Genomic DNA, 23085 nt, shown 5'->3' with positions numbered 1-23085 from the left:
GAGAAGGGAAGTGGGCAGATTGGGATGAGGGAGAAGTTGAGCTGTGATGTAGTCCCAGCAAAGGTCTCAGCTAACTCCATGGGAAGGTCTGGAGCTGGTATGGTGCTTCATTGTTGGAATATGAGCTTGGGCCTTTATAACTCCCTGCTGATCAGTCATTGGGTGGGGGCTGCCTCTGCCTAGTTTTCATAAGCCTAGACAAATCCTGGAGAGGACCTACAGCTGGGGATGGTCTTTTGGGAGCAAATTCCAGCTTCTGTGGGATAAATCCTTCAGTCTTCATGGGGGATCTCACAGCACCACCGTGAATACATGTCCCCAGTAGCTGGCTGACTTAAGGGTGGCTTATCACATTTCCTAATTTTCAAAATGGGGTTGAACTTTGTAAGGTGTGGTACTGTTCAGTTGTCTTTCTATCTTACTTTGTAGGTGAAGCAGGCTGTGGCTGCCCCAACACTTTGATCCTGTCCTGGGTGAGAGGTGGGGCATGGGAAGTGTATCAATCATTATCTAGACAGAAAAACAGAAACTATTCTGGATGTTTCAAACAGAAGGAATTAATGGAGAAAGAAGGTTACAAAGGTATTAGATGGACTGGGGAAGCACACAGAGAGGGAAATGTGCCCCAGAGATCAGGAAGATGGGTTTTTTCAACCTGGGTTGAAACCTGCAAGCCCATACTGTCTGCTGAGTTTCTAAAGATGCTACTGCTGCTACCATTGCTACAGTGGGATCTACGCTGTTCCCTCTGACCAGGAACCCGGGACACCACATTTTGATGCTGGCGAAACCAGGACTGACACCGCTAAAGCTCAGTGTCACCCATGGAGCTGCCAGAGCCCATAGTTGCTGGTCTCAGTACTACTGTTATTGGTGGCTCTACCAGTAGCAGACAAAAAAGCCTTCTTCCTCCTATCTTTTAGCCTTCCTCTAGCAAGTGGACTGCAGTACAGAGGAAGGAATGGAAGAATGGCATGGATCTGGGACCAGCAGACAATAGTCCACTCTCTTTCAGACTAGCTCTTTGCCCTGTCTCTTCTCAGTATACTGTCCTGAGAGGGAGGTCACATAGCAATGGCCAGGAAGCCCCTCCCCAAGAATGAGGAGAAACCAGGTCTACTAGCTCTCATCCAATATTCTCTGAACCACATCATGGCAGAGCTAAAGCCTCACCTCCCTTTTCCTTTCCTTCTGGTTTCCGAGAAGAATACTGGGTCACCACTAAAATGTGGACCTCAAAAGGGCCAATGAGATCAACTATACTACCCAGCCACTTCAGTCAATACCTGTCAAACTGAGGTTTCAACTGAATTTCTGGTTAGTTGATTGAATTGGTCAAATAAATGTTCTTTGGACACATTTATTTCTTTGGGACATGGATAAAATAGTAGCATCTACTTATCATGAATACAACTTCTTGTATTTATTATCTATTGACTTTTTACAAATAAAATTCTTGTATTTATTATCTATTAACTTTTCAAGGTGATACATTTTTTCCCCATTCTTCCAGCAACCGGGGACATATCATAAATCATCCTTCTTTCATCCATTTGTTCTTTCAGAAAATATTTACCAGAGTCCAACTATGAACAAGGGTTTGTATTTTGTAATGGAAGGAATACAAAGAAGTAAAAGAAATAACTCTACCAAGAAGGAGTTGATAGCTACTAAGAAGGAGTACACTTTTACAAGTAAAGTAACTGACCTGAAGAAAGAGAACAAGGAAGTCCTAGAATCAGCCATGACTTCTGATTGGCAAGCCCAAGCCCTCCCAATAAACAACCCCCTACTTGATGAATACTGAGGTGACACACTCAGTTGCATGAGCTCTAAGATGCAAGTCAATGTCTCTTATTATTTTGAATGGCATCTGATTATAGATTAATATGTGTTTGGTCTAAGGTTACCTTGAAGTGTCTTCATTTGTCCTCATGGAAGTGACTGAGCAGGCTTGTTTTTTTTTTCCATGTTGCTTAGCTTTGTAGATACAAATTAAGCAATATATTGTATTCCTTCTGTCTAACCATGTGGTTGGTATAATTTTTCCACAGACAGCTGAATTCAACAGCCTGTGCGTAGTGATTCAACATGAGTAAGGACAAAATGGTAGGCGGTAAAGGTTGTCAGAAGGACACCTGGGCCTTCACTAGATGCTGCCTCTAAAGCCAGACCATCAGATATGGCAAACCTCAGGGTGCTGCCAAATCTTACAGACCAAATTCTTTCACCTGGGAATTTTACCCATCCACCAGACCTAATATTTCTCCTAAATTAGGAGACACGATGAGAATTTTATCAAATCAATTCTGCAGTTAGTAATTTGAATACCATCTAGCATATTATTCTAGCAATCTATCCATTTCTTCAAATCATGAACTATTTCAGGATATTTCCCCAACCATACTCGGATCTCAGATGATAGGCTGAACTCACTCTCCGTCTTTTGAGTGGTCACCGTGCTCAACAGAGGCACTGATGTTACCATGGTTTCCTTAGTGACACAGATACTACAAAGGGGAGAGTGTGGTTGAGGAGGCAAAGCAAGAAAGGGAAAAGGAGCCTTGATATTCCTATGTGCAGGGTGCTAGCCAGACTTCACTGCCTCACACTGGGGACAATTGTCCAGCTCATGAAACATTGCTATCAGGGGATAAAAGCCTTGTTTGGCTCACTTAAGATTTATGAAGTATGTTCTGTGCATCAGGCATTTTACCATTTTAATTTCCAGAAAAGACAGCTAATTTTTCCTGTGCATCTGGGATGTTCCTCCAAGATAGCAGGGACGAGAAGGCAGTTTTGTGGTACCACAGTTGTATATGGGCTTAATTTGAAATGATTAGTTTCATTAGCCTTGATATTCTAATTATATCTCTACATTTCACCATCTTGCATAGAGAATATGCAAAACAAAGGGCTACTGAGCCAGGGTTGGAAGGAGCCCTGATTTTGATTGTTTCTCATTTTCATTTTTGTTTTCAACAGAAATCAATCCCTAGTGTTCAGTAAGGCCTCCAAGCCATTGGAACCATTTAGCAGAGCCCTGCCAGGGTGTGGGCTTACCTGGACAGGTTCCTGACTAGTCATCCACTGCTGTCAGGACTGACGGATGATGCTTGTCAAGGTTCTTCTTATGCTGCTAGAGAACCTGCCACCTATTTCTCAGAGATTCTTTCCTGGGTAGAGGTACCTAAGTGTTGCCCCGAGTTCCATGGAAGGTGATAGCCACCAGATTTGACTTCAATAATATTCTTCATCTCAGAAGCCGGGGTAACTGCGCAACTATGTAACATTTTGTGTTTGTAAGGTGGTGGGATTTTATAGAATAATGAATCTTCACAGAGCCCTGGGTTGCTAGGGAACCTCAATTTAGTTCCACTTTGGAATGAGGAAAATATGAAAAGAAAAAGAGAAGTAAATTTCTTAGAATTTCCCCACTCATGATTCAATGCTGATACAGAATTCCAGAATGATTGAGTATCCTAAGCCCGTGTCAGTCAACTCTCAAAGTTGAAAGGAGAAACCTGGTGAAAGGATAGGGCAGTAAAAGAGAACTGAGGTGGCTGTTTGAAAGGGGCCATGTCTCCTTGAAGACACGTGTCTCTCTAGGAGGATCAATATACAGCATTGTTTCTCCATGGCTGTCATGTACTGCTCTGAGACCTTAGTGTACTATTTCTAGATCAACAATTTATGGTATTTATTGAGCACCTGCAATGTGTCCAGCTTTGTGCTTGGTGATGTGAAGGCAAGAGATGTAGAGGACCTGGTTTCTAATCTTCAAAAAAGTCTATACTGTGGTTGAAGTGATAAGGTTTATTCAAATAAATTAATTTAGAAACTATATCAGATAGACATTATATAGAAGCTTATGCTACCTGTTTGCAGGTCAGAGGTTCCTTTCTTGCCATTGGAAAAGAGAAAGGAGAGAGAACTAGTGTCAGAGTCCCTGGGGAAAGCTTTCAGGAGGAAGAAAAGCTTAAATTGTGGAAAAGAAAAAGAAAGTCTGATAGGTCCCTGACATTTGTGAGCTTCTGATTACACCAACATCGTGATAATTTCTTCCACCAAACAGTCAAACACAAAGAGAGTTTTTGCCTCTGAAATGACAAGCAGAGAACCACAAGACAATGTTGAGATGCAGAGGATGGCAGGTTCCCTCCTAGCTGAGTGACTCATGCCTCCACTCCAGGGTGCAGGGCTTAGGTTCGTGACAGATAAGGACAGGCCATAGGCCTTACAGGTGGCTTTCAAATACATGAAATCAGGGATCTACTGTATTTCAAGATGGCAAGATTTAGCATGAGGCACAGAGGTGAGACTGATGAAGAATCTGTTCCAGTTAGGATGAAAGTCCATGGAAGAAAGCAACAGAAAACAGGGTCTGCTCGTAAAGGGTATTGAGGTTAGACCTGATGCAGTAATTAAAGAGGAATTATTATATCTTATTGGACAAGCTAAAGACATGGGATAAGGGCTCTTTTAGAAACACTTGCATGGGAGTGGCATAGGAAAGAATTGGAGGGGAAGAGAAAACTAGAATCAAGGAGAGGATTTAGAATGTAGATTGTATGAGAGGATGGAGATTGCATTGGCAGAAAAGAAAGGGTAAGTCAGCAAGATTCTGCAAATAACGGGCTTTGGTGATAAATTTACATAGACTATGAGGAAGGAGGTGAAGAAAAAGGAGGGTAAGAAAAGATGGTCTTAGCAATACTCTGCAACTTCCCAATACTCCATTGTCTAAAGTAGTTTCTCCCCCGTGCATGTGTGCTGGGTGATGCTTCACAGGCAAAACACTCCATGGGCCCATGGTTGTAGTTCTCTTTTTTGAAAAATTACAAACATCTAAAATTGTGGTAAAATGGACATAGCATTAAGTTGATCATATTAGCCATTTTTGACAGTGCAGTAGTGTCAAATACATTCATATTGTTGTGTAGCCAGTTTCCAGAACTGTTTTCATCTCGCAAAACAGAAACTCTGTACCCATTAAACAACAACTTCACATTATCAACCACCCCTCTGCTTTCTGTCTGTAACTCTCATACAGTATTTTTCCTTTTATGACTGGCTTATCTTACTTAACATCACGTCCTCAAGGTTCATCCATATTGTTGTGTGTGTCAGAATTTCCTCCTTTTTTAAGGCTGAATAATATTCTGTTGTACATATGTACCACATTTTGTTTATTCATTCATCCATTGGCGGACATTTGGGTTACTTCCACTATTCGGCTACGGGGAATAATACTGCTATAAATGTGGGTGTTCAAATATTTCTTCAAGACCTTGCTTTCAATTCTATTGGGTATATACCCAGAAATGGAATTGCTACATCATATGGTGATTCTATTTTCAATTTTTTGAGGAGCCACCATATTGCTTTTCAGAGTGGCTGTAGCATTTTACATTCCCACCAGCAGTGCACAGGCATTTCCAATTTCTCCATATTCTCACTTTACTTTCTGTTTTGTTGTTTTTTTGTATTTTTTGCTTGTTATTGTAATCATCCTGATGGTTGTGAGGTGGCCCATGGTTGTATTTTGAGGGTATATCGTTCCACTCACTGGCTGTAATTCTATCTCTTTTTCTGTCATTTAAGAAAGCACACTGGAATACATGAGTTTATGAATGACTTTGAAATGGTGAGAATATTGAGTTAGCTGTAGTTTGTCTTTTGTAATGGAACTCATTCTGACACCTTGGTGTTCTATGATGAGTAACGACTTATTTGTGATACTCCCTATGACTTATTGAGACTCATCAGTGAGTCCTGATGTCACAGTTGAGAACCACTCCTCACTGAATTGATTTTACAACACAAAATATTTCTTCATAAACACCCAGTGAAAACAGCATGTTCCCCCCGGAATCAGTGCTACCAAGAGGAAGGGAAAAAGCAAAACTAAAAAGGAAAGCCAGTCATGTAACAAGATTTTATTTCCTCCCAAGTGGGTTTATCAGAGACACTCATCAGAAACAATGCCTCTCTCCATTTACAGAAACTCTGAAATCCAAGGTTTGAAACCTGAGGCTGAGGTATACCTATCACTCCTCTCTTAGATAGATGGTTAGTGATTCCCACCTGTCCGACTTGGTCACATGGCAGCATCTAGAAAGGCAAAGCTATAACAATGAACAAGAGTGTTTTCTTTTTTTTTTTTTTTTTTTCCTGAGGTTTCATTTACACCAACAGGCTTGGTTCCGTATAAGGAAAAAAATTTTTTTCCAGCAAGGAACTTACATCTGTAGAACTGCTGTAGACACTTAATAAGCAATCTGAGTACATAGTAGCTTCTAAGGCCCCTCAAAGATGATGAAAAGCTGAGGATGCCAAATGCTATACCCCCAGACTGCTGTGGAATAGAAAAAAGATAGGTCTTTGGCCAGAGATTCTGGTGGCAACTTTCTCCCAGCAATTTCTCCTCAAGGCCAGGGGGAAGAAGAAAAGATACATAGAGGGTGTGATGTCAGAAAGCCCAAGAAGAATACCCCAGTGTATTTTGTGTATTTTGTGTCTGGATGATTCCTGATATTGTTCTACTTGAGTGCTTTATCCTTAGTCAACAACTCTTTAAGTTGTTACAATAGAGTGGGTTTTTTTTTTTTTTTTCGTCTCCAGCTCCAGTTTGAGGGTTTTGTTTTACTAAGAGACCAGGGTCTCGCTATGTTGCCCAGGCTTGAGTGCAGTGGTTATTCACAGACACAATGCTGTTACTGATCAGCACAGAAGTTTTGACCTGCTCCATTTTCGACCTGGATCATTTCAGCCATCTTTAGGCAATCTGGTGGTCCCTTGCTCCCAGGAGGTCACCATAGTGATGCCAAACTGAGTGTGGACAGTCGATCCACATAGTGCACTACAGCCCAGAACTCCAGGGCTCAAGCGATCCTCCTGCCTCAGCCTCCTGAGTAGCTGGGATTACAGGCACATGCTATCACATCTGGCTCCAGTTTAAGTCTTTAAAGAAGACTGAAGGACACTTAGAAACTCAAGGCTGAGGCTTTTTAAGCAGCAGTGGGGCTATGAGACAATGATACCCTTAGGAGACCTTTCCTCTACCTACTCAATTCCCAGAACCAACTGAAGAACAAAGGAAAGTCAGAGGTTCTAAGCCAGGGATTTCTCTGAGACTCCTGCTCATTCTCCTGTGTGGTGGAGCATCGTTAATTATCCAGCCCTCCCACATTTACAGGTTGCTTTTCTAAAGCCTGCTTGAAATTTGTCTGCACCCATTTCTTTCTTTTATTAAACTTGTAACTTTGCTTTTGGGAAACGATTACTGAGAGTAACTATGAACGCACGCTACTGGGTAGTGGTAAAGAGGGCTGGGCTCAGGGTCAGACCACCTGTGTTCAAATCCTCGGTGCCCCACTTACTAGCTGTGTGACCTTGGGCAAGCTGTTTGCCCTCTCTGGGGCCAGGTTTCACAACTATAGTCGGGGAGAGTCATATTGCCTTCTCAGAGAGTTGCTGTGAGCATTAAGGGGATTAAACCATGGGATCCACGGAGAAGAGTGTCTACATATAGTATGCACCATATAAATATTAGTCATCATCGCCATCCTGGGCTCCGAGCTCCAGTTCCTCTGCCCAGCTCCCAGAGGAGAACATTCAAAACCCAGTTGTTTATTCTGTACTCAAGTCGCACTTTCAGTCTCTTCAGATTCTGTTGTGGGCAAAGTCTGAAGGTATTTTTGTTCCAAAATCACTCAAAATATTGCCTCTCTGCCTATGAAGTGACCTTGCTTTCCCCTGCTCTTGAGTTAGCTCCCTTTTTCCTTTTTTCTCTGTTCCTTTTTCTGTTGCCTGTCTTTCCTTTTTTTGGATTTTTTTCCTCATACCAGAAGATATTGCAACCTTCCCTACCCTTGGTCCCCAGTATTCTGGAGGGAACAGAGGTTCCACTCCCATGCAGATTCTTTCCTCCTTTACTTGAAAACTGTAGACATTGTTTTTCCCTTAATTCTTGTTAGATTCAGTGTTTTACTCTGTTTTGATTTTTTATTTCCAGGTCTGGCTTGCTGCTTGCAACTAGAACACCTTACACACATATACATATATCTATTTTATCCTTGTATAGACATGAGAGCCAAGATGAGTACATTAAGGAATCTTTCAGGATCTCCAGAGAATATTCCTAGAGCAGGTTTTGAAAGCAGAAAGGAGAGGATATGGTGGGTGGTATACTGGTGAGGCTGGAGGGGAAGACAGGCTTGGAGGCCATGGCAAATGGAAGGGTACAAGACAAGGGCAAACATGTGGCCTCAGCTGAGGGCCCAAGGCAGCCATGATGGCCCAAGGAGGTCTGGTGAGGGAAGGAGACTGGTGGCTCTTTCTGAGAGAGCTTTAGGGAGCAGCACTACCTGTGACATGATCTCATAGAACTTCTAGCACCTTCCTTACCCCTCCCTGTTCTGCCTCCTCGCTTTCTGTTACTCACCCCAGAGTTATTTAGGGTCTGAATTCCCTTCCAGCACCTCTCTCACTGCCCACAGCCTGGTGCCATGGCAACTGTCCTCACAGATATGCACAGATGGCCAGATAAGGCCTGGTGGCAACAGCCCGAAGCGTGTGTAACAGGACCTCACCATGGCAGCCACTTCTACTACACTTTGGGGCCCGTTCCCTATGAAGACTCCAACTGGGGGGACAACTAGCCTGTCAAGTTAAGGGCAGCTGAGACATGGTGCCTGAGAACCCCACGGGGAGGCTCACCTCCTCACCTCACTGCTGAGGAGGGAATGAGAGACTGGGAAGGTTCTCTGGGGAATTCCAGGCTGGGTCAGTGCAGAAACATTCCCATGAGTTAGCTTCCTGGTTGCAGACCAGCAGCCCTGCCTGGGAAATGAGCCATTCAGTAGTCCTGTGACAAGTGCTCCTTGCTGTGAAATGGTGCTTATACTGCCCGTGTAACTGGGAGACAATGCACAGATATTTGCATAGTCTTCTTTAAAATAGAGCAGGCTGGGGTTTGTTCTTATTATCAATTTACAATAAATTTAGCTCTGCCATTCAGTTGACCAGATGGCTTCTTTTCATCCATTTCCTCTGTCTCCTACTCTTTGCTCTGATTTTTAAGAACTGAGGACATTAGATTCCATATTTCTACCCTCAAAATGTAAGGCAGCACTTGAAATACTAGATTCATAGGATACATTCTTAAAGCTTCAGCTCGAAGTATATAAGTAATATAAAAGACTATTTTTATATTGAAATACACGGACTTACGGGCAAAAATGAAAGATTGTCACAAGTTTTAAGCATGAAACTTTGAAGAAGCCATTCACTTGTTGAAGGCCTTTAGACTTACCCTCCAAGTGATGTATTGGCTCCCTCTGCCCTCGAGAGATTCTGGTGGAAAAGTATGAGAACTGCACTATGACTTGGTGACCCTTGGTGACCTTTGACTATCTCTGTACCAGTTCTTGGAAGAACAGTGATTTCTTGTGGACCACATGGATAGCAGAATTGGGAGACATGGTTTTGGGAAAAGGCTGAGCAGATTCTAACCTGATGAAATTTCAGATACGTAGTTATGTAATCATAATTATTCTCACTATGGTGGGCCATACTGATTAGCTGCAATAAGAGAAATATAGGTGGCCAGAGGTGGTGATGAGATCAGCTTGTCTTCACATTGAGGACTAATATTCTTCAATATGGTTCTTTTCATATTCTAATTCTCTGCATTAACCAGACCATATAAGTCCATAAATAATCAAAAAAATGTATTAATTTATGGCTGTATTCTCCCTGAATTTAACTATCCCGTACCTAGAACTTTCTAACGTGTGGTAAAATTGTTTACTTTGATCATTCTCTCTTTCCCAAGAGGCCAAGTAGGAAAGTCAGCACTGGGTTGACCGGAGAGCTGGTAACACTGGATGGTTCACATACCATTTGCATGTTTCTTATTTTGGTAGGCTCTAGGTACTTCTTTTGTCCACCTTACTAGCCATGGGTTATGTACTGAGGTTGAGTTGTAGGTTTTCACATGCAGAGGAAGAAATAAATGCTCCTGCTGTTCTTGGGCTCCCAGTGACTGGGAAGAATGGCAGGCACCTTATTAAGAAGCTGGGCAAATGCTGACACATTCACATTTTGTGTAGGTAGGAATATTGCAGACATGTTTGTGTGGCTACAGTTCACAGACCCAGTGGCAGCTTCTTCCTGGTTCTGATGGTTGGGCAAAGCTACAGTCCTGGGGAGGGGGCTCTGAGATAGTCAATAGATGTATATTTAGCTTAAAATTTTAAAATCATTACTATTTCTTTTAGCTAGGACAAGAAGCTTAACTTCTTGACATATCAGTTTGCATAATGGAGAGATATGATATCCATCTCAAGAGACAATTGTTGGGATAATGCATGTGCATGAACTAAGCACAGGGTCTGGTATGAAATAGGTGCTCAATAAATGATACGTGAGCCAGAAGTTCTAAAACCTCCAAGGTATGTAACGTCAAGGTAATAATAATATTCCCTCACTCCCTAAGCAAATATCAAAAGACCCCAAAACTAAAAATTCCAGCTAAGCAGAAGACTGAACGCCAGCATATTCTGGAGACAGGAGAGAGCATCCTCTGTGTAGATACCATGTGACTAGTCATCCCTGTGTGCTAAGCTAGTGAAACACAAGGATGAGTTATTAGCATAATCTCATTTTGAAACTTCTGCTCACAGAGAATAGCACCATCTTCAAGATGGTAAATAAGCTCAAAGGGATTAAATTTACCGAATAAAATGTGGATAATACTGCTTTATCTTTCAGAGAAGACACGTTGCTGCCTTTATAACCTCAGTAACGAGGCTATTACCATCTGAGAGCCACTGTCTCCTGAGTTCTGATTGAGTTCTGAGGGAGCAGTAGGCCACAGAGCTGTGATTAATCTGCAGAAGTCATGCCCTCCGTTTAGTCATCTCAGGCGACTCCCTCGGTTGTGCATTGCTGTCTCAGGCAGAAGGAAAAGGCAGAGAGGAAGGGGACTGAGGGGAGGGTAATGGGATGCTGGGCTCACTGCTGTATTTTGTAAAACCATTATTCTTCTTCATTGCTATGAGAGTGTCCTCATTTCCACACAATATTTTATACTCAATTTCTGAATGTATCATCAGAGACTAATGTGTTTTGTGTGTATACTGAATAACCTGGGATATGTTTTATGCTGTTATTTATTTAGATCATATTTTTTCAGACAGCAGTAATATATTAATTGCTCATTTAGAGAATAGAATGACTATCCTGGAACCATCTTTCTTTGCTTGATTTAGTTCATCTGTTCTTATTGAAAATGCCATTGGCAATGGGGATCATGAGCCAAGGATCCTACTGTGATGTATTTGTGTATGTTAGATATTGAGTTATTTATTCATCTTCAAGTTCCTAACTCTGTTGATAAAATAGGTGTCAAAAAAAAAAAACCCGTCAAACTCTATAAAATATTTGAGGAGATTTATTCTGAGCCAAATGTAAGTGACCAATGGCCCGCGTGACACAGCCCCAGGAGATCCTGAGAATATGTGTCCAAAGGTGGTTGGGCTGCAGCTTGGTTTTACACATTTTAGGGAGATATAAGACATCAAATGAATACATGTAAGATGTACATTGGTTTGGTCTGGAAAGGTGGGAGAACTGGAAGTGGAGGGCAGCGGGATTGGGAGTTGAGGTTGGGGGGTATTTCCAAGTCATAGATGGATTCAAAGATTTTTTTTTTTTCTGAGAAAGTCTTGCTCTGTCACCCAGGCTGGAGTGCAGTGGCACAATCTCAGCTCACTGCAACCTCCACCTCCTGGGTTCAGGTAATTCTTCTGTTCCAGCCTCCTAGGTAACTGGGACTACAGGTGCACTCCACCATACCTGGCTAATTTTTTTGTATTTTTAACAGAGATGGGGTTTCATAGTGTTGCCCAGGCTCGCCTTGAACTCCTGAGCTCAGGCAACCTGCCTGCCTTGGCTTCCCAAAGTGCTAGGATTACAGGTGTGAGCCACCACGCCTGGCTGGATTCAAAGATTTTTTGATTGGCAATTGGTTGAAAGAGTTATTATCTAAGGACCTGGAATGTCTGGGTTATAGAAAGAATGTCTCGGTTATAAAGGGGTCATGAAGACCAAGGTTTTATCATGCAGAAGAAGCCTCCAGCAGCAGGCTTCAGAGAGAATAGATGGTAAATGTTTCTTATCAGGCTTAAAAGTCTATTCTGTCAATCTTAAGGTCTCCGTGTTGATGTTAAAAGCTGGTCAGCTGTGCTTGAATTCCAACAAGGAGGGTATAATGAGGCATGTCCAGCTCCCCCTTCCCATCATGGCCTGAGCTAGTTTTTTAGGTTAATTTTGGAATGCCTGAGCTAGTTTTTTAGGTTAATTTTGGAATGCCTCTGGCTGAGAAGATGGGTCCATTCAGATGGTTGAGGAACTTAGAATTTTAGTTTTGGTTTACATTCACAGGATTGAGAAATGGTTATCAGGAGCCCAGAATCTGTGAGCTCCTCTGATGTAGAAACGCACTGTGGCCATGTAAAACATCACGATGAGGACCCATGTCCCCAAGTCCTGACTGATTCAGATGGCATTTGGTTTTTTTAGTCCTTACTTGGTTTTACTGCCTAGTAATATAAGATTTCATAGGTTTGATAAATTCCTATCAGACGGCCATTGTTTGCATGAGCCAAATAACTGGGTCAGAGATCTGTTGTGGGTTTTGAGCTCTCCCTGGAGGCTTAATGGGCCTGACTGTGAGGACAGGACATTCTTCCACATCCCTTGGCCACAGTCCCCTCACCGTCTTCCTGGCCGACCTCTGCATGAGCTGTTGGAAGGATTGAACTGACAGACATCAGAGGTTTGCACAGAGGCCAACGAGCCTTATTTCCAACAGTGCTTTGGTAATAGGCTTCTGCTCTTTTGTTTCTTGCTCAGTTGCTAAAGTTTTGGGTACAGTTCTTGAAGGATCCATAGGTGCCTGAAAAGCCAATACATTCATCCACATAGCCCTGTCCTTAGTGGTTATGTTTTTCCTCTTTATCAGCAGGAGTTAGAAAACAAGCAGATTTTCCCTCTGAGATTCTCTCAGTATTGTTCTGGGTTCTATTAAAATGCTGGGTTAGTTTTCAGAGAGATTGCTTCATCCTTTGAGCAATTAGTACCTTTTAAAAATTCTGACATCTTTCAGACCCTGTCCTGCAGACCCCACTAAAGTGCTTTTGTCAGAACAGTTTTAGCAGTCCGACATCATGTTTTGCCAGCTGCTCCAGCCAGCGGTACAGAGAAAACACTTAAGCATATGGTTCAGATGCTTGCATTTTTATCTGGGTAAAATCTGTGTGAAAAGGCCTCAGAATTTAAAAAGCCAATCAGTGTATATGATGTCAGAATGCTCACTGTTTGTCTCATGGGGACATTTTCTTAGCATCCTGGTGTGATCATCTAGGTGTGTCTATTGTTCTAAAGGCACAGCTGTGTGGATTTGATTTGCCTACAAAAAAAAAAAAAAAAAAAAAGCCATATCCTCCAATTTCGGGGAACAATCTGACTTCCCTCCTGGTTCTCACCTTGGAATTTCTATGAAGCCCCCAGACTTTAAACTCTTTTGGCGGCAAAGTAGAAAGCATTTTTCCTTCAGCCTTAAGGGCTGACTTTTGATACCTTTGAACTTATCCTGAAGAACAAGGACCATTCAGAACTGATCTCATCACTTGGACTTTTAAGCATGTTCATAGCTCAGAGCTAAAGGGAAAAAAAGGGAGAGAGAAGAAAGGAAATCTTTGCTGATCTTTCCTTTGTAGATACTTGTGTGACCCTTTCCTGCAGGCTTTTGTGGGGGCGTTGCAGCAAAAGATAGTTTTGCCTCAGAGAACAATTCTTTTGAGACACAACAGACTTATTTTCCTGGAGCTGAAATGAGTATTTCAGCATTGACGTTTAAGGCACGCTCTGAGTCTGATCTGGGGAAGCGGGAAGCTACTACTTGTAGTTGGAAAAAATATCAACCTAAGATGAAGAGAATCATTATGGCCAAGACTCTACTGTTTCCTGAAGTTACTCAAGGTTAATAATGTCAAAGATACTCACTAAGCAGTGGGCATATTCCTCTAGGTAATGTTCTGACATGATCCAGTATTCAAGTCATGCAACAAAGCTGCCAAAATTGAGAGGACACACACATTTGTGATGAACTTTCATCCTGAGAACTACCTTCTTGAATGAGTAGGCTATCGCCTCTCCCCATTACCTCTTTGTCCTCTATGGAAAGGATCAAGGTGTCTGAGACTGGAGTGCCTGTTCTGTGCCTAGATTGGAAACCTAGGCTGGTTTAATTTGCCTACAGAAAAAGCCTGTGGCTAGAAACCAACTTTTTCCACAGCTGCCTGGTCCAGGTCCACCTCTTCTTGGGAAGGCGTATCTCCTTGATTTGGAGATTTCCTGCCACACGCTATCCTGACAGGTGACTCAGCTGCCAAACTTCCCGTCCTGGCCCAGTTGCACTGCTGTTGAAGCACTTATAAAGTATATAACCTAGTCTCAATTATTGGTACTCATAGAAGAGAGCAATGATATAAAACAAAAAACAGACCCAGCTAGCAGTCACTTCCCAGAACATGTGCTTTTGAATTGCTATGTTTTCTACTGCTGGGGTATGAGCTTTCCTAACATCAGCATAAATACCACCCACACAGCCGTTTCTCATGTTTTTTATTAGATATTGTTTTTGCAGTTGATAGGAGTCAAAGAAGGTCCTTATAAAGCTTTGTCTCAGGGAGTCTGTGTCAATAATAAGTGACAGAAAACTCAAAAAGGCTTAAGCAGAAAAGGGAATTTATTAACGAAAGGTATGCAGGGCTTCAGGAATGATAGATTTGGGGGCTTAGGTTAGTTAATCACAACTATTGTTATCATATTTTGACTTAATCATTTTTTTTTTTTTTTTGGCAAGTTTAAAAGTCTCCACTCCATGTGACAGCAAAATAGTTCTTAGTTTCAAATCCGGCAAGCAAGAAGAGTGATTGTTTCCCTCACAAACACCTCTGAAGAAAACTCTAAGGTATCTCATTGTGCCTATAGGGTTAAATGTCCTTTCTAAGCCAGTTATTGAAAAATGTAATAATCATGTTGGGTGGTCTGAATCACATGTCACAATGAGCTTGTGTTATGGTCATCTCCCTGGGACCACATAGAGTGAAAAGAAGAGATGAATGGATTTCTAAATGAAGATGGGGACTGTTTCCATAAGAAGTGGAAGTAGAAACTGGGTGTGACTAAGAGTACACACGTTCACTATAGGCACAGATATAGCTAAGCAACCATACTTTCTCTAATGGTGCCAACTTCATGGCAGGCTGTATCTGCCATGACTTAGTACAAGGGGAAGAGAGGAAGATGTGTAGAGATGAATAAAAGAGAATCTTTGCCTTTGGGAATGTTGGGGCCCAGAAAATGATGTCCCAAAGGCTGATGCTGTGATGTGCTGAGGAGCATAGGTGCCTGAAAAGCCAATACTTTGCAAAAAAGCTAGAAGCTACCTCTACCTTTGTCTTGTCTCTTAAGCACAAGAAGGGACTCTTCCTAGAATTTCTTTATGTGACCAAAAAAGCTTTTTTCCAAAAGAAATGCAATTATCTTAAATGCTTTCCTTAGGGACATCATCAAATAACCAGGAAAGATTAATCACCTGAGAAGAGAAGAGAAGAGACTGGGGATCTTCACCCTGCCAAGACAGTCTTTTCATCTATTCTTCTGAGAGCAACTCCAAGAGATTACCTGTGGGACTCAATTTGCATAACAAGATGACCTTTGTTCCTGTGCAGTTCCACCCCTCACCTTCCCATAATGTCTGCCTCCCACCTCCCAGGTCCATTATTTTTCCCTAATGACTTACTGCTCCTTAAAAGAAATGTCTACACTTCCCATCTCCTTCCTCCCCTATGGAAAAGGGTATATCACTTCTATCATTCTCTGGTGATCCCCCATGCTATGCACATTACAATATAATTTTGTATGCCTTTTCTCCTATTAATCTTCTTTTTGTCAGCTGAGTTTTCAGTGAAACTTCAGAGGGCAAAGGGGTAGTTTTACTTTGGTCCCTGCAAGAAACTCCACTCACTTAAGGTGAGTGCCAGATGGCCAGTATGGGTGATTAAATCTAATACGATCAAATTCACAAATGAAGACAAATGTTCAGGTTATAAAAGAAACTGTCATTGAGGAGGAGTCCTTCTCATTATCAACAGGGTTTGGCATTAAACAGGAAGTCCTAGAGGTGAGGGATTTTTCTCCTGTCGAGTGCTCATTTTGTAAAGCTATTCCACCTGGCACTCACCTTAAGTGAGTAAGTTTTGTTTTGGCTGGAGATTGCAAATTCATGGTTCAAGTGCCAACACATCTTGTCTTGTGCTCATAGCAGACTCACAAACAGGCCCTTCCTGATGAATCTGGATATAGCTTTAGAATTCTTTGCATCACTGCAATCCAGGCAGCTGGTGCAAATCAATGGAGATTGGCACATAAGGTATTTATTTTTCAGCCTGTGTTAGATTAATATTAGTAGATTGGACCAAGTGAACATTTATTTTCAGTGTGGCTGGGTAAAGTAGGTTGGGTGTGAGCTGGAGGAAGAAGACAACTGGTTGGCAACAGACCACAGATCACTAGTCATCAGGAAAAGCCTGGATCTGTATGAGGATAATTGCTAGTTGTCTGTATTTCACAATTTGCAGATATCTAGCTTCTTACAAATAGCTCAATGAACATATCACATTCATTTCTTTTTAAAACACTTGAATATTTAAAATAATACTAGATGAAAATAACAGTGAGTAATCAAGCCCACATTTTTAAAAACAATTTTATTGAGTAAGATCTGTGTAGGGTAGGGGGAAGAAAATTCTTAGTTCACATTACTACAGCATAACTAATCTAGTTGTCTACTCTCTATGTTTAGAAATCACATTCAGTTGGTTTAGTGGTAGAGTTAAAGGCCAAATCTGCCATATAGTAAGTAGTACATGAAGCCAGGAGGAAGGATCCAGGACAAACCATGACAGAATACCACACATTTTGGAGATGCATGCTTTCTCAAAGCTCTGAGAACCATCATGAAGACATATTGACTGAAAGAATATGCAGTGATGACTCTGAATAGGTCCTAACTATTGGAGGTAAGCATTTCTAAAATTATTTGGACAAAAAGTTAATACATGGTACAAGTTACTCTTAAATGCTTTGTGAGATACAAAGAGGATAGGCTTGCCCCTTTTAAAAGAAGAGGTAAACAATCAAGTTGGAGATACAAGATTTACAAATATGAAAACAAATAACAATAAAGCACTTAATAGTAGCAAGCAATCATGGAAAAGATGTCAGTAGGCAGTAAGTGGTTAATTACCAAATGTATTATCTGAATAATAATTGTGGAAAATTTTTTGAAAGGAGTGATTAGTTCAACTTAGGGAATGAGGAACATCATTACTAAAGAAGTGAGATCTGACCTTGGTCCCATTTGGGAGTTAGGATTAGGTTAGGAAGGCAGTTTTGGTGGGGAAAGTAGTCTAAGAAAAAGAAAGATGAATGGAAGGATCAAAGTATATTTGGAAGAGAATGAGTAAAGAAGTTTATCTGGAGTTGTTATTTTATGTAGACAAGTTGAGGGAAGGGGAGGTAGTAAAAGTATATTGAGGCCCATTGTGGAGGCTCTTGAACTCTGAGCTGAAAGTTTTAGATACAATCCAGTAAGCAATGAAGAGTCCTGGAAGGCTTCTGAGTAGCAGAGTGGCATGGTCTGACAGTGTTTTGGGGAGGGGTAGTTTGACATAGATGTGAGGTATAGAATGGAGGTAACTAATGTTGAAATTGAGGAAACCATTAAGGGGCCTTTACAGCAATCCTAGGAAAGGTAAAAGAGTCTGATTTAGCTTGTTGTCAATAGGAATACACCAAGCACCGTGAAATAAGAATCAACAAGACTTGGTCACACTCTCAGTCTATTTTGTGTTGCTATAGAGAAATACCTGAGGCTGGGTAATTTATAAAGGGAAAGAGTTTATTTAGCTCACTGTTTTGCAGGCTATACAAGAAGCATGACACCAAACTCTGGTTGTCTTCTGGTGAAGTTCTCAGAAGTTTCCACTCATGGCAAAAGGTGAAGGGGAGCCAGCTCCTGTAAAGATCACGTGGCAAGAGGAAGTGAGAGGGAGAGAGAAGGTGCCAGTTCCTTTTTAACAACCAACTCTTGTGGAAACTAATAGAATGAAAACTCACTCAGAACCGCCAACCCCATGGAAGGCATTAATCTATTCATGAGGGATCCACCCCTATGACCCAAACCCCTCTCATTAGGCCTCACCTCCTAACACTGCTACACTGGGAATGAAATTTAATCATGAGGGTTGGTGGGGACAAATGAACCACATCCGAACTCTAGTGGTCACTACTTAGATAATTTCCATAGAGGAAAGGGAAGACATAAAGTTGAGATTTCAGTCCTAAAAGATTGGAATAATGGAGGAATCTGTAGAGAAACACAGTTTTGAGCTCAGATGAGAAACTTAGATCTAGATGTTGAGGTTTTGGTGAAGGTTCAGTGATCAAGTAAAATGTTCATTGCTTTGTTGTTTTGATTGTCAGTGAGGTTTTGGGTGGAGTTTCAGGAGTCATCTGCATGGAGGAGATGTTGGAAGTAAGAGGAGAGGGTATATCCTAGGAAAGCCAGAGCCAAAGATTGAACTAAAGAATTTCTCATTTTTAAAAGGTAGGTAAAGAAGGAGCTAATGAAGAAAAAGAAACAAGCTGTCAAGAGGTGGGAAGAGAACCAGGACAACACAGCATCATGTCAGAAAATAAAAGAGTATAATTTCAAGAAGGAAGAATGGCCAATAGCCCATTGGCTGTAGAAGAATCAAAGAGCAGGAGAAACAGGAAAAGGCCTTTAACTTTGTGATTAGGATGTCAAAGATGACCTTCTAGGCATTACAACATATCAGCTGAAGAAAGTGAATGTGATCTAGAGAGAGAATTCTACAACATGACCCAATTAGCTTAATGGCTCAAATCACTAAAATCATACAGATTCTTGGTAAATCTTAAGCTGATAAATGTTACTACTATCAGAGATCATGGAAGGGAATGCTAATACCTCAGGAAAATAACAGATTAAGCATCCATGTAATTTATACCATATGCATAGTCTTTGTTTCAATGATGTTGGTAATATTAATGCAACATTGCTAAAAGTAAACACCCTCTGTAATCTAGGCACTGTATTTAGCACTTTAACACATTTAGTTCACGGCACAATTCTGTGTTTTGGAAAGTTAAATATTGCTTCTGAGATTATATAGCCAGTAAACAATGGAGTTAGTATTCAAACCAAGGTCAACCTGACTCCAAAGCCCACGTATTGTCTACTACACCAGGTGGAATAGCTTTACAAAATGAGCACTCGACAGGAGAAAAATCCCTCACCTCTAGGACTTCCTGTTTAATGCCAAACCCTGTTGATAATGAGAAGGACTCCTCCTCAATGAAAAGACAGTTTCTTTTATAACCTGAACATTTGTCTTCATTTGTGAATTTGATCGTATTAGATTTAATCACCCATACTGGCCATCTGACACTCACCTTAAATGTCTTGTCATCTTGTTAAAACTTCTAGAATCATGGAAAATTTCAAAACTATGTAAGTTAGAAAGAGGAGTATTATAAATCCCCATGTACCTATGCTCCAGCTTCAATATTGATTGATCAATATCTGATGAATCTTGTTTCATTTGCCAGACCACTTCCATCCCCTTCACCACTTACATTCTTGGAAGTAGGGAGTGTGCTGGTTGACTTTTCCTGTGTCTCACTGAGTGTCAACCTGTTTCTTTCCAGCACAAAGCATCTTGTCTGATATAAATTTGTGAGGAGTTTGGTGAACCTGAGATTTGAGGAAGAAAAAAATATTTTTTCTCTTTGGAAACAATTTTTAGGTGTTAGAAGAAAAACCTTAGACAAATTCGATATGACAGAGTTTAATTGAACAAAGAACAATTTGTGAATTGTGCAGCCCCCAAACTAGAACAGGTTCAGAGAGACTCCAGCACTGCCACATGGTCTAAGAAAATTTATGGACAGAAAAAGAAAAGTGACAGACAGAAAATGGAAACAAGGTACAGAAACAGCTGGATTGGTTATAGCCGGGTGTTTGTCTTGTTTGAATGTGGTTTGAACACTTGGCCATATGTGATTGGCTGAAACTCAATGATTTGTATCAAAGTCGTTTATAGTCTCTTTATACATCCAGTTAGGTTTCAGTTCACTATCTGGAAATCTTTAGGCCAAACTTAAAATATGTAAGGGGGCAGCTTTAGGCTAAACTTAATTTAACATAGGGTACTTATTTATAACTACTACAAAATAAATTCATAAATATACCCTATTCCTAGACTTTCTCTAACTAAAACTCAGGAGATCCTGAGCTTAAGAAGACTTGTGCATGTGGTATGAGCTGCCTCTTGGGAATCCCTCTGCTGAGGGCAGACAACCATCTAGTCTTTTCTGTTAGGCCAGGCAGGCATCTGTGATAGGTATGTTAGTGCTGACAGTCACTAAAATCAGAAATGAAGTGTGGAAAATGAGCAGGAACCAACAGTCTGGTCTCTGTGGGAGGTCGGAGTCAGAGTGAATTGACCTCTGCTCTGCCTCCTTTCCTCTTTCTCCACTGGAGGTGTCCAAAGCCTTAAAGAGAGACCTGCTCACAGGGGGTCACCAAAAGGAACCCATGACAGTGGCCATTGCTGAGGTCTTTAGCAGAGCCATAGATACCTGGGTCTGCATCACAGGTAAGTTTTAACTTATGCTTCTTGCAAAGTTTTGTGCTCCAGATGTAAAGAGGGTGAAGTTCTTAATTGGTCATCTTCATCTGCAATGTTTCTTCTTTTACTTTTTATGGAGGCGTAATATACATACAGACAAGTGTATATATCATAGGTATACAGCTCCATGAAGTTTCAAACTGAACATACCTGTGTGTGTAACTAGCACCCAGGTTAGGAGACAGAATATTAGTGGACCTAGGTGTGCAACTGTGCTTCGGTCCAGTTGGGACCCCTCCCAGCAGTAACTACTCTCCTGATTTCCTTACAGCATGGATTACTAACAATGCTTCCTACAATAAAACAAAGTTGGAGATAGTTCTTAGAGAAATCCTTTCCTTTTAGGTCCTTCTCCTCCTTGTTATATTTTTAATATCTTTTAAAAAATAAGCCAACAATCCCAGTGGTATGGGAAGTACCTAGGTAAGAGGCAACAGCCATCTGTCAAGAGCAGTACCACCATTTCTTCCTGAGTCCACTGTTGGTTTTGACCTTAGTCATTGCCTTTCTATCTTGACTAGCTCCATGAAAACTCCTTGGAATTGACTGTCTTAACTAAAAGCTAAGAACTTGTTGCCAATGCATTGCAACACTCCCGTAGCACATGTTGCAATTATTGAATCCTCTATGAACACCCATAAATAATGCAAGAAGGGGCAACTTTGTGGGTTGGGCTGCTGTGTGATGACCACTCCCGGAAGAAAGCTGTGCTTGCAAACATCCTTGAGACCTCCATCGGTAAGATACATAGCCAGCTTCTGTGAGGCTCAGGTTTCTACTCACAAAGACACACAGGCAGGCCAGAAACTTGGGTCTTTTAACCATCTAACTCTCCTCAGTCTGGTTCCAAAGGAAAAGTCAGGAAGGAGAAGAGGTGAAGAGCAAGGGCTTTGGAGTCAGAGAGTTGCTGGCTTCAGCCATGCCTTTACCATGGGCCCCTTGAAATTTTTTTTTAACTCTCGGTTTGTGTGCCTGCAAATTTAGGATAATAGTATCATGAAACTCATATGTGACAATGCATATGAAGTGCTAGGCAAATTATGTGCTACATGGTAAATGCTCAATAAACGTGAGATCTTACAATTTTTAAAGAGTTATTTTCCCAGAAAAAGAACAAAGCCATTTTAGATCGACAGAATGACACAAAACTTGACTAATTTTTAAATACTTAAATCAATGAATCAGGACTTAATTAGAAAATTTTGATCCATTCAAACCTCTTGGTTTTGTCTATAGGACCAAAATGGCATCTTCTGGTCTTGGCACCTCAGAGACACTGCTCCCCGCACAGAGTGGCAGGACGAGAGGACTTCATCCTGCCATGGGTCCAGATTTTGTGGGAGAGAGACCCTCTAGGACAAAATAAAGTTTTGACAGAAGTTATGAGGAAGAAAATAATCATCTTAAAGCTTATAATGAGATAAGGGAAAACTGGAATACTTTTCCTGTTAGTCTATTTTAGATGAAAATAAAGTGCTTTCTAACATCCCTTAACAACAGAATAGTGGAAACTGAAGTACTTTTGGTCACAAAAGTTGGATCTACTATGGTTCTCTAATGATTTCTGTGGCTATCATGTTGCTCCCTTCACCCTACCTCAACACTGTTGCCTCCCCTCAGCTGTGGGCCTCGTGTGTCTGCCCCAACTCTCCAATCTGCTGCTTTCAACAAACTTAGTTCAAGCTCTGTTCCCCTTGCACTCTGTGTTTCTCTCTGAATCGTTTTCTAGGATTAGATCCTTTTGTCCAACATTTACTACTTGTGCAAAATTGGGGAGGATTCCTGAACTCATTACATTTCAGTTTTCTCCACAGTCAAGCAGGGCTATCAACAGTACTTCATTCACATGGCTATTGTGAAGAATAAATAAGATAATGTATGTAAATGGCTCAATACAGAGCCTGATACTTAGTAAGCACTCAAGAAATAATTGCTGCTGCAATTGTTATCAATCACCCTCATCATCACCATCATCACCATCATCATCAAATTCTGAGGCATGAAAGTCTTATTGACAATCTCCCTCACGTCTCCGTGGTGTAGTTTTACCTCCTGACTTGCTTTGAATGTGAAATTTTGGATTTACATCTTTAGGTCATACAGTTGTCCCATTTACTTCCAGCTGCCTTGGAAATCTGCCCATCCACTTCATTGTTCTTATGTTCATTTTGCATCTGAACACCTGGATGAAAAATGAAAAACTCAATCAAATGTTCAGCTATTCACTCCATGT

General features: G+C 41.2%; 1 long non-coding RNA gene across 1 annotated transcript; it reads left to right on the top strand.

Annotated features, from left to right (window-relative positions):
* The first annotated feature begins 16958 nt into the window (after positions 1-16958).
* Positions 16959-18853, top strand: LOC107129964 (uncharacterized). Its single transcript, XR_001491355.3, has 3 exons — positions 16959-17156; positions 18061-18136; positions 18746-18853. It is a non-coding gene; the product is annotated as an uncharacterized lncRNA (long non-coding RNA).
* The last annotated feature ends 4232 nt before the right edge of the window (positions 18854-23085 follow it).

This window comes from Macaca fascicularis, chromosome 6, assembly GCF_037993035.2.
Source record: "Macaca fascicularis isolate 582-1 chromosome 6, T2T-MFA8v1.1".
NCBI lineage: Eukaryota > Metazoa > Chordata > Mammalia > Primates > Cercopithecidae > Macaca > Macaca fascicularis.
Note: the sequence above shows the minus strand (reverse complement) of the source record. Positions and strands in the feature narration are given on the sequence as shown.